This window comes from Cavia porcellus, unplaced genomic scaffold (genome assembly GCF_034190915.1).
Source record: "Cavia porcellus strain 051 isolate PalLab524CR breed Dunkin Hartley unplaced genomic scaffold, mCavPor4.1 scaffold_21, whole genome shotgun sequence".
In the NCBI taxonomy this organism is placed as follows: Eukaryota; Metazoa; Chordata; class Mammalia; order Rodentia; family Caviidae; genus Cavia; species Cavia porcellus.
This window is the reverse complement of record NW_026947504.1, coordinates 41,107,204-41,122,712: the sequence shown is the minus strand read 5'-3', so window position 1 is coordinate 41,122,712 and position 15,509 is coordinate 41,107,204. Positions and strand designations below refer to the sequence as shown.

Here is a 15,509-nt window from a genome sequence, read left to right as displayed (position 1 = left end):
TAATGCTTTATATTTCCCAGTATTCTCTTGAAGAAGGATGATTACAAGGTAAAGTACAGATAACTGTAGTTTAAATAACTGTATAGATAAGAAAAAAAAATACTTTCATATTTCTGAGACAGACTGTCAATATTATTGAAGCAAATGGAGAAATTCAAGGTTGGAAATTGAGAACAGGTTTATAGGAAACAGAAGACTTCATCATTATATGGATGAGAAGAATCCAGTAATCCCTTGCCTTGAAATAACATGCTAGGCTAGTAGTTCCCAATACCATCTTTCTCTGTATGCCATAAAAATATTTTGTAAAACAAAGGAAAAGTCAAAACTCACAATAGGACTGGAAATTAAGAAAAGTGGTCAATCACCTGCAAGTTTCTTACAATATCCTTGGTTTATAGTGTAATGAAACTGGATTGCAGATTAAAAGTGATCTATTCAAGTATCACTGCTTGATAAACAGTACCAAATTCTTTCTTTCATTTCACTTCCCATAAGTACAGAGATGCAGAGTTTGCAGCAACAAGCAAACCAGGCAGTCTTCCTCATGCCAAGAGGCTAGTGCTTTGCAAGTCCAGACTCCTTGTGCTAGTTCACACTAACACTAGTCCAGAGATTATCCCCTTTCCCACTTAGTATCTATTTATTTGTTGGTATCCACCATGGATGACAGAACTGTAAGTGAGGACATTTTGTGACTATGTAAAGTGCCCCCAGGAAATGCCATGTGGTCTTCCATGAACTAGATCTAATAATATGAGAATTACAGACAGCCTAAGTGGCAAGTAGGAATTGTTACATCCAGGATATCTATGACCACCCAAACCTCCCATAAACCCTATCACCACTATTTCCTAATTGAACAGTGTGGATCAGATTTCCCTGTCTGTGTTTTACTATAGTGATCTTTAAAATGGGAATAAGATCAGCACTTCTTTCTCAGGATGGATTTTAGGACTATATCAAATAGTACAAATAAAGAATTTGTACAGAAAATAGCTGTGGTATGGGTTCAATAAATAATAGTATGCAGTCAATGAATATAAGGAATTTCTTCTAAGAACATAAATTCCTTCTTTATAGCCAGAAAATTGGGGCATGGAAACAGAGAGCATCACTTTTAATCTGGTACAGCTGCAGTAGGCAATAGACACTGCTGTTCAGGGGTCACAAACTGGTGTTTTGAGGTCAAGATCTTGCCCCATCTCAAACGGGAAGTAACAAAAGCCAAAGAAATCAGGAAAGAATAAAGAAAGGTATTTAGAAGTGCTGACCACCTTGCTCTGTGCATGGTGTATGAAAGCTTTCTCAAGGATACAGTAATAGACAAAATTAACATAGATGCTGTACAAATATTTATGGATGGCAACATTATCCTGAAAATTGAGACTAAAAACATAGTTTTAACAGGATAAACCAGAAGCATTCTCTATTTTCCCATCAAGTCATATGAAAACTTAGCCACTATGAAACAAAAGCGTGTAGTAACAAGTAACTACCTGGATGAGACAAAATGATTGGTATCTAAACTACCCTCCAACTCAGGCATGTTGAATTTGAGGCACCAGGTCTGTGGAGAGATTCCAGGCCAGATTTGAAGGGACATAGGGTTTGTTTCTCAGTCGCAGAGTCTGAGTTGATGGAGACCTAACAAAAGCTAATAAACCTGTCCCCAAAAGTCAACCTGGAGCAGCAGGACAGAAAGGAAGATGCCTGGACCAAGAGCTCAGGCAGAACACAAAGGAGAAGTAGGAGCTGAGTCAGTGAATGAGGAGGTTCCCGATGCCTCTTTACAGTGAGTGATTGGGCCAAATGACCAAAGCTTCAGTCTGTAAGAATTTACCAGTTTCTGCACCGGTTCAGAGAACGACTGAATTGTAAAGTGAGTCCAAAAGGCAAGAATAAAAGAAATTTTAAAAAGTATAACTATGGAGTTATAACTAAACCCACATACTGCAAAAAATCAAGTCTTAGTTCTGCCATTTACTCTGGTTTTTGAAGAAATCATTCGCTCTTTCTGACTCTCAATTTCTTTGCCACAAAATGGAGCTTAGGCTCCAATAGAAGACATCATGTCTGACACTATTATGGCCTGCAATTTGTTAGTGACTCCAACCATTTGTTTCAGTGGGGACTCTTAAAGAATAATATGTGTTATACTCGAAGACGTACAGTGGTGGTAGAGTGCAAAGCTGGCACCTTTGACAAGTCCCACTGCTGGTGACAGAGACTTGCATGTGTATGAATCAAGCTCTGGACCTTTGACTGAGTCTTTGCATCCTTATTTGTTCACTGTATTCTCCAAGGTGGGCTTTCTGTAGTCAGTCTCTGTTCTCCTAAGTGCCAGCAGGCCCATCTTAGTTTTTATGGCCTTAGAAAATTTCACTGTGGAAGGGAAGCCCACAGAGCCCAAAAGGCATGTGACAGGAGGCTGGTTTTCCAGAAATTTCAAGTGAAAGTGATGTGCATGGATTTATCTCTTGTGATTTTAAGTTTGTCCTAAGGCCAGACTTAAGGCAGCTCGACATCAGGTCCTTGCCCTGAACAGCTCAGAATGCCAACCACTGGCAAATTATAACTTTGGTTTTAATGCATAGTCAAAAAGTGTCACCAAGGACCACTCTCATTCCTCAAGAAAAGGAAGACAGCCCAGAAGCTTGCTCTTTAGATGCCTTCATCACATGTACTCCAGAAACTGTCAACGGTGGTTTTGGGAAGTGGTAAAATAGCTTTGGATTACAGGACCAATGAGGAGACACAGATGCCGGAGGTAAAGAATGTTAGGAGTTAATTCAAGTCTGTTGCTTTTCTTCCACTTTTCCTTACCCCATTCTCTTCCTTACTGCTGTGCCTCTTTCCCAGTCTTAATTGTGACTGCCCTTTCTCTTTCTTGTTACCCATTTTTATTTTGCTTTATCACATCTTTGTTTAACATTTGTGATTTCAGTTTTGCTCCACCCTTTCACTCTCCACCTTTGATTGAATCCTATTTTACTCACAATAATATAATAAAGTAGTTAAGACTAGATTGTGGGCCTGGGGATATAGCTCAGTGGTAGAGTGATTTTCTGGTACGTGCAGTGTTCTGGGTTCTATCTGTAGGACCCCATACTCCCAAAGCTCACAACAAAACCAAACAAAAGGACCAGATTTGGAAACCAGATTAAGTTTAAACCCAGTCTTTCACTTATTAACTTTGTAACTTTGGGCAAATTATTAGCTCTAAGATTCATTCCTCATGTGTAAAATAGAGATTATTAGAGTTACCATTTGTTAGAATGGAAAAATTTGGAAGAGCAAACACTCTGGTACCTACATCAGTGCCTAACCTATGTAAGAATGTTAACTGTTACTGTTATTATTTTTTTCAGTCCCTGATTTACTTATAGAACTTATCTTTGTTTCTTGTTTTCTGTACATAACATCCAGTTTGTGCCCAACCCAGGAAAGGAGTCACAGAAGCAAAATATTTTTGATCAGAACATGAAAATGATAGGTGGAAATGAAGGAAAAAAACATTAAAAAGAATCTGATGTATAATTATAGGTTAGGAGAGAATACAGACCTTGAATGCTAAGATTTGACTCTAATAAGGGAATAAAGGAGTTAATCTGATCTAGGAGAGTGTCCAACATGTCTTGAATGCTCTCAATCATTGTCATTTGTAAGGTCCTTACTGGTTATTTTCTATACTCTCAGGGCAATCGTCCATAGAGGAAAGGCAAAAATGAAATACAGCATCAAATGCATATGAAAACTTAAGGAAGGGCTCTAGAGGTAGTTAACATGAACTTGAGTTATATGTGTATGCAGGGGTGTCTACAGGTATAGCTGGTCCAATGCTCAAGGGTAGGTCATATAGTGATAATTTTTATGGCAGGTCCCTACAAACTTTTATTGCCCTCTTAGCTCAAGTAGGTAATACCATGGGCCAGCCTGAGGAAGTACATGTAAGCACCAACAGGTATCTGTTATCCCTTATAAGGCTTTACTTTAATGAAGTCTCTCTGTACGTCAGGTGGAGGTTGGGGATAGTGACATAGATGCTGAAGCCTGAGTTGGCTGGAAAAATATGGGTACCACAATTGGGGCTTGCTCTTGCAGAACATATGGTGGCAGCAGGTCTAGCTATGATTAAGATGGTTCTTCCAGGAGTACCAGGTAAAGATTTTCTGGTTTGGTTCAAATAATTTTGTTCAAGTTGAGCACAGACTATCTAGACTGTCAGACTTCATTCCTAACAGAACTACTTCAATCCATAAACAGGGTGTAGTCATCACCTGTTGTGTGTTTATTTTTAAGTCTGGTTGACTAGAGAAGAGTTCATCGGTCAGTGTCAGGGAGTCATGATCTGGTGGACCCAGCTTGGTGGGCAGCTGTGTAGCAGAGTTGGATAGTCTACAATTATTTAGGAGGTCCAGTACAGCATGTGGCACCCAAACAGTTAGGTGTCAACCTAAGATGAGCTTGTAAATTTTCCGGATCACAAAGACAGTAGCTAGTTGAGTGCAAAGGCAAAGAGATAAAGGTAGCCTTTAGCTACTGAATCCAAGTATTTGCTCAGGTAGGGCACTGGACACTCCCAGAGACTGATACTCTGAGTAAACTTTATTATTTTGTGAAGTCATTGATCCAGATTATATAGAAGCCAGAATCTCCAACAAATTTTCTGAGTTTCTTTCTTGTAACCAGTTTCTGCCAGATATTGTAGCACAGCTTTTTTGCCTTTCTAGCAGATAGCTTGCACATCGTTAATCAAATTCCAGAATTCGGGTCTTTCCATTTAGAGGTGAAGAGAGGCTGGTTGACACAAGCCAACTGAAGGCAGAAGAAGGCATTCGTTAGGTCCAGGCAGGTGTATCAGCCTGTTGTGGGTGGCAGAATACTGAGGCAATGTATATGACAATCCAGTGGCAATGGCATCTCAGAGATCTTGAACTGGTTTTACAGGCAAAAGAGGTTATTTCAGCAGTTTGACAATTTACAAACATTTTGCTGTTTTGAATCCTCATCTTTTCTTTCTTGGGGGGACATGAAAGAGCTGAAAGGGACAGAAAAACAATCTGTCTTGGAGAAAACGTACTGGTGGCTTGGCCAAATCTGTTGTCAGAGCTTCACTGAAAACAGTGGGAGAATTCCCAAACCCTTGTGGCAACTGAGTCCAAGCAACAGTCCAAGAAGGATGCATGTATGTAGAGTGCTAAGTGATGGCTGCATTGCTGGAGACATGGAGATCTTTCACTGGCCAGTAATCCCCATTGGGCATTTTTACTCTGCCAACAGTGGTGGTCACAGTGAGGTAGTATGGTTGAGGTGAGTCAGTGGTCCACACCTATGGGAGGAGAGTTTTCAAAGTTTTAGGATTGTGATAATCTGTCTCAGACTAACGAAGGCATCATCTTTCTTTTAGGGAAAGTGTAGGGTTAAACAAGAGAGAAGTTGGCTGGCTTGGTGACAGGAATTCATGTTTGATGAAATGTCTCCTAGGGTGTAAGCTTGTGCCTGATGGAAGAGGTGAGAGACAAGAGTCCCAATTGCTCTGGTGATGATAACTTTCTGACAGAGGGGATTATTGAAAGCAGAGAGTTCTGTTCCATTGTTCACCAGTCATAGATTAGTACCCAATATGTCATGGAAGTTTCTGAGAGTCCTTATCTTTTAATCTGCAGTGGCATTTATTTTATAGTGTCCATAGAGGTTTCTAAGTAGCAGTGATGACTTTCAACATATTGATGGGCTTTTAGTTTCCACTCTTTGATATCTTTGAGAAATGTTTGACTGATTTTATGTGTCTAGGTGGGGTGACCTTTGGGAAAGGCCATGGCAACTCATTCACCAGGGATGACAGTCCAGTTTTTTCTTAGTCAAAGTATGGACATTTTGTGTTGAATAGACACAGAAGGAACTACTGGCAGTTGCCTTGGATGACTGTTATATGACACCATATAACCAGGATAGAAAGTAGAAAGAGCTAGAGGGAGGGCCTCTGTGCCTAAACATAGACAATGGCTTGCTGGAACCAGTTCAGTTGGTTGGAAGTTGATGCCTTGGGAGCACGGAGTAAAGTTATAGGGGCTGGCAGCAGTTGTGTGGCCAGGGGGTTGTTTTAAAGTGGAACTCTCAGGAAGAATGGGCCTCTTTTTTCCTTTTTTTGTTTTTGTTTTTCATTTAGATATAGAGGGCAGCAGTTTCAGGGCTTGCAGCAGCCTGATTTCATTTTAACTCTGCAGTCACCAGGAAAATGCTTTCTAAAATTTTTGGGCAAGGAGCATGGTTTTTGACTAATTATTTCCCATTTCTGACTCTCTACATGTGTGATGTACCCTTGAACAATGGCACAACAGACAAAGGGTGGGTGTCCCTCAGAGAGAGCATTCAGATTCCTACATGACTGAACCCCTCTCAGAGACTTACGCATGACTTAGCAAGGAGCATGAGAGGCCTCTATTATGCTGTATGTTGATCACCATGGAACCACAGGCAATTGCCCAATCAGCTGCCATGACCAGTGCTTCCCAGTCTTGGTGCTCAGATGGAGCAGCCCTATTGCTTGTACTGTCCATTCCACTCACTCACACATTTATTCGGCAAGCACTCAGAGGTTAAACATGTCAACCCACTTTGTTGGGGCTGGTTCTGACTAATGAGAGTTGATCAGACTCCTCTCTGCTCAAGCAGGACTGACAGAGAGAGACTAATTGGGGTGCCCTGAGGGTCTTACCTTATCCTATGACCAGACCAGACTGCATCCTTCTTGCTTTTCGGTTCAATGTGAGCCACTCAGCAGAGAGCTAGGAATTTTCCTCTGGCCCTCTGAGGGGACTTGAAAAATTTCAAAAGTGCACCTTACTCTTAGCACCTTGAGAGGTCCTTCCTCCATTCTTGTGGGCCACAACTGGTGACCAGAGTGGTCAGCATGGTCAGTCTTCCTGACCAATGCACCAGATTTTATGACAAGCAGGAACACTGAACTGGCATCCAGGATTTCAAGGCTGATTTATTTTATGTTAATGGGCACTGATCAGGCTATTCCCAATATATCAGATCTCAAAGGCCCAAGGCACTATATTCTTGGTCTGCTTTATTTTTATTTTTGAAACAGAGTCTAGTAAATTTGTGCAGACTGAATTGAAACTTGAATTTCTTCTGTCTAAGCCTCCCGAGTAGCTAGGATTATAGACATGCCATTGTGCCTGGCTAAAACTAGTTGTTTATTCTTCATTCTGTCCTCAACACTTGTCACTGTGCCTGGCACATATACTAAGCATTTTTAAAATGAATAAATTTCAAGATATACATAAAATCTTCATAAGTATTGAGTAAAATCATTAACTTATAAGCATGTCAAATTACAAAAGTGGAAACAAACAAGTTGGTTTGAATTGAGTGATAGGATTATAGATAGGAGGGAGGAGAGAAGATGGGGATAAAAATAATTAAGATGTGTTGTGTACATGTACCTGCCCCTTCATTGATGTAATCATGATATATTGTAAACATATACTGAAATTTTAAAAATGAAAAAGAAAAGTATAAACCTGAATTCTTTTCTTCCCAACACAAAAATATATTAATTATTCAATATTTTTACACAGGGTTAAAGTACTTTATTAGAATATGGGCCCACAAGCTTGAGCTCTTCATCTTTTTGTACAAAGTATCCAAGGTGATTGAGACTGATTTTTATCTTTGTTTGTAAGCTGGCTAACATAAGTGTAATTACAGGATGCTCTTAGATCTTTATTCCCTTCCCACTGTTCCCCGACCTCCTCTCTCACAGTAGTCTAACTATGAGAACATAATTATTTTACACAATTGCCTTCAAAGTGAGCTCCTACAGATCATCCAACTTAGTTTTCACAGAAAACCCTTTTCTTTCCTTTTTGCTGTATTTCATTGATATATTGATTCCTGTCCCTTTGAATGACTTACTTATTATTGCACCTTGTTGCAAACAAATGTGGTAAGTCAAGAACTCAAATGAAGAGAGAGATACCAGGGAATACATGAGATACAGTCTCTTAGCTGATTATGGACATCTGATCCCTCATAGAGAAAACACTGGCCATTTTATAAATCTATTCACATGAATCTGTGTTAGACGTGTTTCTAATGAACCTCATACAATGGTCACAAGAATTGCAAGAACAAGAAAAGCTGAAGAAGATGGCTTGTGCCTGTAGAAGTCGGTTTTCTTTCTTTCCTCCAGAAGCTTTCCAACTTCACACAGTGACTTGTGTTTCGATGAATTGCACATAATAAAGTCATCTTGATAATTAGGTACTCTCAAGTTTGTGATTTAAAATTTCCATGTCTTTGTGCCTCCTACCCTATTGCTTCCAGAGCAAGTCTCTCAGCATCAGTCTCTTTCATAATTCTGGATGGAAGATATTTCTTCCTCATGCTCCAGGGTCATCATGGTCAAACTTGATTCTCACCGTCTTGACAATGGCCAGTTTTTATGGAGGCTAAGCTGGGGTGTACATATGTAAAACATGCAGCACAAATTGCTGGAGAGGTTTTTTTTTTTTTTAAAGGTAACAATGTTTGGAACTCCATTTGATGTTGTTTCAGGTCTATGAAGACATTTATACCTGATTTTGATGTTCTATGGTGCTTTACAATAGAATTTGCAAAGAATCAAAAAAGATAAAGCAGTGATGGCAAACCTTTAAGAGTCTGAGTACCAAATCTGCAAGCCTAAACCTTTTTATTTATCATAAAACATCAGCATTGCAACTAAATCTGTTACTGAGGTTTTAGTTTAGAAAAAATAAGCCCTTTCTATTATCATCTTTTGCCTTAAAAGAAAAAAACAATAATGTGTGCATAGGCTCACCAACATGGGGATAAAGTAACACAGTTTGGGTATGTGATGATAATATTGGAGAGGAGCTATGCTCTTTATTAATAAATTGTTTTTATTTAAAAATCACTCTTTATACTGACACAGCAAAAGAAAGAAAATGCGGGGTGGCCAGTGTGCTGTTTCTGATGAGTCTGAGTTTTCTTTTCTGACTCAGCAGAATATGAATGAACTCCTGCACATCCTCTTCAATTCTGCCGGGGAGATTTCTCTCTGATACTTCATCTGGACAGAGGGGAGACATATTGAGAGTTCCATCCATCCACTCACTAATTGTTTTGGTGTGTAGAGAAAATAAAATACCTTTTGTCAAATGAATTCTGTTGGAGAACTTGGCTTTCCTAGACGAGAGCCCTATCTTTTTTATCCAAGTTTTTTGTCACTACTCTTTCATGAACATGTATTTGAGGGCTTGTATTTACTTTTTCTTTTTGTTTTCATTTTCATCTGAAGTCTTGCTACCTTACAAATGGTGTAATACCTAGTGTAAGGACCATGCAGTTGCCCATTAAAGCCACAGAAAGTTTCATTACGTATAGAAAAGAGGCAGTCAGTCCCTGTCTTTCCATTTCTAAGTCACTGATGGAAATTAGAAGCCAGCTCAAAGGAGACAATCATCTCTCTTGGAGTGGAAAAACCTTTGCTTCAGAATCTCTTAAGATGTACTTGCACCTAAGGAATAAAAAGCTAAGGAATTTCTTACAAATGTTTTGGCTCCATTTAGGGCATAATCAAGGCCCCACTGTGAGACACTTCAGACATTCTTATGAAAAAACAGTAAGATGGGTGAATGGAGAAAGGTGAGGAAAAGAAACAGGCCAACTGGGTCTAAGTTCACCCTTTGTAGTTTGTTGGTTGGATTGTTCAGTTGTGATTATGTTACATAGATTTGGGAGATACATTGCTGTAATTTAAAGAAAATAATTGAATGAAAAAAAAAGCAAATAATCAAGGGTTGCCTGGAAATAAATAACAATTTTTTATAGATCTGGAAAAATACCACTATAGTCCTAGCTATGATTCTAGCTTTTTGTGATCTAATTTTCTTCGCTCTAGACTTTTGTGGCAAACAGCTACCTTTAACCATAAAGTACACTGGGAAAATTTATGGGTATGGAACATTCTCTGAATCTTGTGTAACTAAAGGTATATGGGAACAAATTTGATGACCTTACTTGGTTTGGGCGGGTTTCTTTTCCTTCCCTTTGGTCTCACCTTTGTTGTGTGAGTCAGGTACAGGAAACACCATTCTTGCTTTCTCATATGGCCAAATGTGCAAAGTTGATCTGTGATATTTTTATTTCCCAGCCCTTTCTACATGCTGGCCTCAAACTCTAAGTGATCCTTCTGCCCCAGCCTCCTGAATGCTGGGATTACAGGTATGCAGCATCATGCCCAGCAACAATATTTAATTTAAAAATTAAGTTATGCTCAAGAATGCAATTTAGTATGAGCATAATCAGAAGTATGTATAATTTTCATTATATGATTTTTTAGTTATATTAAATGATTGTTCACCTAAACTCATTTTACTCATTTTAGAGTCTGTCTTTCTGTTCTTTCAGGACAAATGAAAAATAGCTGTTGGAAGAATATAGTAGGCAAACAAAGCACATCAATTATAAACTTGTGTCATTAGAGATTCAAATAAAAAAACCAGTCAAATTACCTTTACACTGCACTCAATATTTTCAATCACTTTATGCAATGAAATAAAGCTTCAAAAATATAGCCCTTGCCAAATAAATACTAAGACAAGCCTAAAACATCAGTGGAAGATAAAATTTACTAATATAAATTTTGGTGGGGTATAGAGTGATAGCAAAATAATTTTGACTAAAGTAAGAACTGTACAGCTGAGCCCAGAAATAGTGGCGGGGAGGCCACAACGAATGGAGCAGAGAACAAAATGAAGAAGACAAACTGACAGCTACTGACAGAAAAAGAGCTCAACAGAAATGAGACAGAGAAGATTGGAGGATAGGAACAGCTATTTTGGAGAAAATGACATCTTAATAGGTAATACTGATTTAGTATCATCTTGTTTTGAAGTCTCATCTAGCTTTTGTTCTTCTGTCTCCAACGGTCTAAACAGGTTGTATCTCATTGGATTTTATTATGTACGATAGTATAAGCAAAAACCTTTTAAAGACAAGGAGATTATACAGAAACCATTGTTCATTTTCTGTTAGTCGATTCTAAATATTCTGTAATGCTGTCATTCTCTTAAATGGTTTTACATTGTTTTGATATACTTAATGCTACAGTATACAAAGTTGTACTCAAGGACTTCAAGGAAAGAGTCAATATGGTAACTACTTTTGGGTCGGAATTATCTGGTGGTGAAACACTATTCTGCTTAAATGGTTATGTTTTGATCTGCGCTGTTTCGCTGTTATGCCCTCTTTTTTCTCAATCTCCACTCCATTATTTACTTTTTTATTTTTATCTGTTTAATTAAAGGAAAAAAAATAGCAGGATATAATATAGTAACCCACTTTGAATTTCTATTATCTCGATTTGAAGCCCTGTATTACTCTCACCATCTTGTTTTTGACTGATGTTCCCCTATTCTGTTTTGCTGGATAGTATCAGGTTCGAAAGTTTAGGCATTAGCTGTGAAGATAATGAGGTTCATTATAATGCCCATTCTCGTTGACTTTTATCTACTTTTGAAGACCTACAATGTCTCCAATGTTTTGGTTTTGTCGGTTTTGTTCTTTACTGTTTTGTTCAATTGTATTATACCTAATGATATAGGCAATTCTATTAGAGATAGCGGGAGGCATTATGGTAACCATTGTTGATCACCTTGTATTATGTTTTTATATTATCTATTATGTCCACCTTTTTGACTTGACCGATTCTGTTCTGTTATGTCACATTTGGTTTTACTCTCTTCCAAAAAAGCAATAAGAACCGTGGGAGCAATGAAACCCAAAATGTGTAATAGTCATTGTACAAAAGAGAGTAAAAGAAAGTGCTCTAAACTATATAACTGCATGTATATTTAAGTGTATAAGATAGAAAATGATATCACAGAGTTTTATTGGATCATTGAACAGAACTGTTTGCAGTATCATTGTTGGAATGTCCACTCTACAAGCTTTAATTTTGTGACTTGAACAATTATTTCTAAGATGGCAATATGTAATCCATTAACTAGTGATTCCCTACTGTTCATTTTTTTCTTCTGTAAATCTGTATAACTTGTACCCTTTCACTGTTTTTTTTTCTTTTCTCCTTAAATAAAAAAAAAAGAATCACTTTGTGTTGCACAGATATTTGAAAAAGAAAAAGGTTCTTTAATGGGATCAAAAGGATAATATGCATAAAAGTATTCAGGATAAACATTTACATATTTCAAAATTCAGAGTAAGCTAGTGGCCATGGCACATGACTGCTATCTTAGTTACTTTTTACTCATCTCTGAAACAAAATACCTGATGCCCAAAGTTGGGAAAGGAAAGGTTTATTTCTTACAGTTTTTGGAGGTTTCAGTCCATACTTGGTTGGTTCCAAGGCAGGGTGGCATGGCAGGGCCACAGTTCACAGTGGCTGCAAACAGCAAGGCAGAAACTGGCAAGAGAGAGGCACACACCTTCTGCCATTATATCACATCCTGGCTCCACCCCTACGTGAGCATAGTACAGACACCATCAATCCAAGTGCTAGACAATGAATCAATCACAAATGCACAATGCAAGTGCATGAGGCCTAGGGGTCAACAACATAAACCACAACATCCCACCCCTTGTCCCAGGACTCATGCACATCCTTTATACAGAAGACATTTAGTCCATCTCCAAGAGTTGCCAAAGTCCTAACAGTTTCAGCATTGCTGAAAAGTCCAAGTCCCAAGTCTCTTCCAAGATCTATGGCAAACTCTTAACTGTAACCCCCTGTAGAAATGAAACAAGGTTAGCATTTCTGAAATGCAAAGGCACAAGATAAACATTACCATTCCAAAAGTTACAAACAGGGCATATAAATCATCGGAAACAAAGCAAGTCCAACATCCAGCAGGGCGAACATTAAGTCCTAGAGTTCCATTCTCAGCATCTGAAACAGTCCGGTTGCAAGCTCCAAAAGGCTTGGGTGATTTCACCTCCATGGCACTTTCAGGGATTTCAGCTCCCACAGCTTCTCTCTTAAATCCTCTCTGCTCACTTTTTGCAGGTTTCCTTGGGTAATCTACATTCCTGGTTTTTCCAAATTTCTGGGATCTCCACTGCCTCTTTGGTTCACTCTTACATCCTTACAAATTGCCTTCTCAAGAGCACACTGCTTGGCCTCCCAGGGCCTTTGCAATCAAGGTGGAAGCCATCTTACTCTCATAATTTGTGCATTTTCCTTGCACCTAAGATCAGTGCCATGTAGATGCCTCCAAGGTTTGCTGACAGCTGGAGCAGTAACCAGGCTTCTCTCTCTCTTGGCTGTAGGGATCAATTGCCTGGATCACTGGGATCTGTAAACCTGGTTGTGAAGAAAAGCTTCTCCATGTTGCCTCCATTCTGGAACCTCATGAGGCTGCTGCCATTCTGGAACCTCATGTGACCTCTGTCACCATTCTGGAGTGTGATGCTTTGCAGCTTTCTCCTCTGAGCAAATTCATTTTTGTAGTTTTGAGGCTTCAAAGGGTGGGGACCTGCTGCTTCCTGGAATGCTCTATGGCTATCTTTCTTATCTCTCTATTTCTTCTCAACAATCAAAGTCTTAGTTCTATCTTTACAATCCACAGCTTTACTGGAGTTTTCCTTCTGGCCAAACTCAGCATTTTAAATTATCTGGCTGGGCTCTTTGCTCTTGATTTGCAACATATATCTGGCTAAAAGCCCCAAACAATAGCCATGCCACAGCCTCAACATTTGACTTCCTTGAAATTTCCTTTGCCAGATTAAACAGTCCATTGCTCTTAATTTCAGTCTCAGGCAAAGTCTCTGGGCATGAGCAAAATGCAGACAAACTTTCTGCCAAGCCATAACACACATTGTGGAGAGTCCAACAACTTTCTTCCAAGCAGAAACCTCCCAAGCCTGGTCTTTACCATCAGGATTTCTATCAGCCTTCTGGTCTCCTGAGCACTGACCAGAATCTCCTCTACAGAACAGCCTAAGCAACTCTAGCTCTATGCATCCAGGAGACATGTCCAAACCTTTCCAAACTCTGCCCGCAAGCCATTTCCAAAGCCTCTCAAAAAACTTGGTCATGTATAGTCACAGCAACGACCCTACTCTTCGTACCAAATTTTGTTTTAGTTACCTTTTTTACTCGTCACTGAGACAAAATACCTGATGGCTAAAGTTGGGAAAGGAAAGGCTTATTTCTCACAGTATTTGGAGGTTTCAGTACATACTCAGTTGGCTCCAAGGTAGGGTGGCATGGTGCAGCCACAGTTCATGGTGGCTGCAAACAGCAAGATGGAAACTAACAAGAGAGAGGCACACACCTTCTTCCTGCCATTACATCACGTCCTGGCTTCACCCCTAGGTGAAGTAGTACTGACACCATCAATCCAAGTGCTAGACAATTAATCAATCACAAATGCACAATGCAAGTGCATAAACCACAGCGCCTGCAGTCCCAACACTCTGTGAAGTTGAGCAACTTAGCAATTTAGCTAGGCAAGGTCTCAAAATTTTAAAAAGGAGTAAGCTTTCTAGCTCAGAGTGAAAACTTATGCTCAATCTCTTGTCCCACAATAAAGAAAGAAAGAAAGAAAGAAAGAAGGAAAGAAAGAAAGAAAGAAAATCTTCCATTAGTAGAATTTTCTGTATGCCTACCACATTTCTTACACAATTGTTGATCTCTTTTTTTATCGTCAAAATTCTAAGTTCAGTATTTCTAAATCATGAAAGGATTTTTATCTATCTAATTCTTGTTTACTTTCTGATGTTTTATTTTTCTCTGAAAATGTTTCAATTTTTTTCTTTTCATCTTTGATATTTTTAAATGTTGCCACAATATGCCTAGATCTTGTTTCTCCTTTGTGGTATTATAAGTTTTTTCAACCTTAGGTTTTTGAACTTCCTGTAATTTAAGGAAATTTATTTTCATCTCTTTGCAAATATATTCTTCTCTATATTTTTTATTTCTTTTAAGGACTTTTTTTGTCTCAATATTTATGCTTCTATCACCCTTTTCTCTATCTTATGTATTTTGTATATGTTTATTCTTGTCTGATTTTTGGGGTAGTGTTCTTTTTGACTTAGAATTTTTTCACAGAATTTATATGATCACTTAACTTATTTTAATGTTACATTGTTAATTTGAGAAGTGTAAAGTTCAAAATTCAGCAGGCTGTCAGTGTCCTTTATAAGCATCCTGAGCCTGTGCAAATGAGCACACCAAGATGGTCTGAGTATTACACCTGCCCTCAGGAATGATAGCCTGAAATATAAGGGGAAAGAAGAGGCTTATTTTTCTCCTCTTTCCCTTGTTGCTTTTGCTGTCTTCTGCTGCCTTGAAGTGTTGCCACTTTTCCATGTCACCTTACCTTGGAGCCAGCTGATGAAAGACCGAAACTTCCACAAATTGTAAGTTAAATAAATCTTTCCTTCTTTAATTTGGACATTGGGTATTTTGTTTTAGCAATGAAAGAAAGATAAATAAAATTCCTACCTATTGTATTTCTTATTTTAAC

General features: G+C 38.6%; 1 pseudogene; it reads left to right on the top strand.

Moving 5' to 3' along the window:
- Positions 1–1,709: 1,709 nt before the first annotated feature.
- LOC111753680 (RAD52 motif-containing protein 1-like) lies at positions 1,710–12,133 on the top strand (annotated as a pseudogene).
- Positions 12,134–15,509: the final 3,376 nt, after the last annotated feature.